Source organism: Lathyrus oleraceus, chromosome 6 (assembly GCF_024323335.1).
Source record: "Lathyrus oleraceus cultivar Zhongwan6 chromosome 6, CAAS_Psat_ZW6_1.0, whole genome shotgun sequence".
Taxonomy (NCBI): domain Eukaryota; kingdom Viridiplantae; phylum Streptophyta; class Magnoliopsida; order Fabales; family Fabaceae; genus Lathyrus; species Lathyrus oleraceus.
In genome coordinates, this window is record NC_066584.1 from 362,997,345 (window position 1) to 362,999,915 (window position 2,571).

Genomic DNA, 2,571 nt, shown 5'->3' on the forward strand with positions numbered 1-2,571 from the left:
TCAGATATAGGATATATAATACCTGCTTCTAATAACTTGGTTATTTCTTTCTTTACTACCTCACTTAGGATCGGATTCAGTCTTCTCTGGTGTTCCCTAGAGGTTTTACAGTCTTCTTCTAACATGATGCGGTGCATACAAATAGAAGGGCTTATTCCTTTGAGATCGGTGATGTGGTATCCTAGTGCGGTTGGATATTTTCATAAGATATGTAGGAGTTTTTCTGTTTCGAGTCTTCCTAGATCTGCATTAACTATCACAGGTCGTTCAAGTTCTAAGTCTAGGAATTCATATCTCAGATTTTTGGGAAGTGTTTTCAAATCAGGGGTTGGTTTGTTAAGACACTGCGTAGGATCCGGTGTTATTGCTAGGCATTGTTTAGATTTGTCCTCTAAAAGATAGTCTGATGATTTGTCTTCTCCTGACTCTGCTTCTTTTATGCATTCATCGATGATATCCATGAAGTAACATGTATCTTCTATTGCAGGTGCTTTCAAGAATTGGGAAAGAATGAATTCAATTTTCTCTTCACCTACTTCGAAGGTGAGTCGTCCTCGTTTTACGTCTATGATTGCACCGGCAGTTGCTAAGAATGGTCTTCCTAGTATAATAGGTGTCGTATCATCTTCTCTAATGTCCATAATTGTGAAGTCAGTGGGAATGTAAAACTGACCTATGCGTACGGGAACGTTTTCAAGGATTCCTACAGGATATTTGATGGAACGATCTGCTAATTGCACAGACATTTTGGTCGGTCTTAATTCTCCCATTTCCAGTTTCTTACATATGGATAAAGGCATAACGCTAATTCCGGCTCCTAAATCGCATAAGGCTTTGTCGATGACAAATTTTCCTATGTGACAGGGTATAGAGAAACTACCCGGATCCTTGAGTTTAGGGGGCATGTTTTGGATTATAGCGCTACATTCGGCAGGGAGTGTAACGGTTTCGCTATCCTCAAGTTTCCTCTTATTAGAAAGAATTTCTTTTAAGAATTTAGCATATGAGGGCATCTGCGTGATAGCTTCGGTAAACGGAATTGTAACGTTTAATTGTTTAAGGAGATCAACAAATTTTCTAAATTGGCCTACATCTTTGGTTTTAACAAGCCTTTGAGGGTAAGGTATAGGTGGTTTGTAAGGTGGTGGAGGTACATAAGGTTCCTTCTTTTCTAGGGTTTCCTTATTACTCTCTTCCTTTTCCTTAGGTTCACTTTCCTCAGTAGATTTCTTAGGGTTTTGGTTTTCTATCCTTGGGTCAGACGGTCCTTCCACTTCCGTTCCACTTCTCAATATAATTGCATGAGCTTGGCTTCTCGGATTGGGTTGGGGCTGTCCAGGGAATGTACCAGTTGGTGCAGCAGTAGGTGCTTGTTGTTGAGCTACTTGAGATATTTGCGTTTCCAGCATTTTGTTATGGGTAGCCAGGGCATCTACTTTGCTTGCTAGTTGTTTAAGTTGTTCGCCAGTGTGTATGTTCTGGTTTAAGAAATCTTTATTGGTTTGTTGTTGGGAAGCTATAAAGTTTTCCATCATGATTTCCAAGTTGGATTTTCTAGGGGTATTATTGTTAGGATTCGGTTTCTGATATCCTGGAGATATAGATGGGGCTTGATTTGGAGACTGTCCAGGTGCGTATAAAGCATTATTACTCTTATATGAGAAGTTTGGATGGTTCTTCCAATTTGGGTTATAGGTATTCGAATAGGGGCTTCCTTGAGCATAGTTTACTTGCTCTGCTTGGATTCCAGTCAAGAGTTGACATTCCGCAGGAGTGTGGCCTTGGATTCCACAGACCTCGCAATTCTGAGTTATAGCAACCACGGCGGCTGGAGGTGATACGTTTAAACTTTCAATTTTCTGGACCAAAGCATCCACTTTTGCATTGACGTGATCAAGGTTACTTATCTCGTACATGCCAGTTTTCGGTTGAGGTTTTTCCACATTCGTTCGTTCGGTTCCCCACTGATAGTGGTTTTGGGCCATGCTCTCGATAAGCTGGTAAGCATCAGCGTAAGGTTTGTTCATTAGTGCACCACCCGCAGCGGCGTCTATTGTTAGCCTTGTATTGTATAAGAGACCATTATAAAATGTGTGGATTACTAACCAGTCTTCCAAACCATGGTGTGGGCAAAGTCTCATCATGTCTTTGTATCTTTCCCATGCTTCGAAAAGAGACTCGTTGTCTTTCTGTTTAAATTCGTTTATCTGGGCTCTTAACATAGCTGTTTTGCTTGGCGGAAAATATCGGGCAAGAAAAACTTTCTTCAACTCGTTCCATGTGGTGACTGAGTTGGAAGGGAGAGATTGAAGCCATCTTCTAGCGCTATCTCTTAATGAGAAAGGAAAAAGACGAAGTCGAATCGCCTCTGAAGTGACACCATTAGCTTTAACAGTATCAGCGTATTGAACAAATACGGATAAATGAAGGTTTGGATCTTCGGTAAGATTTCCAGAGAATTGGTTCTGTTGCACAGCCTGCAACAACGAAGGTTTAAGTTCAAAGTTGTTTGCTTCGATTGCGGGCGGAGCAATACTTGAATGCGGTTCATCTTGCGATGGAGCGGCGTAA

The 2,571-nt window shown here is 41.2% G+C and overlaps 1 pseudogene; it reads left to right on the forward strand.

Moving 5' to 3' along the window:
- The first annotated feature begins 2,115 nt into the window (after positions 1-2,115).
- LOC127099150 (uncharacterized) lies at positions 2,116-2,215 on the forward strand (annotated as a pseudogene).
- The last annotated feature ends 356 nt before the right edge of the window (positions 2,216-2,571 follow it).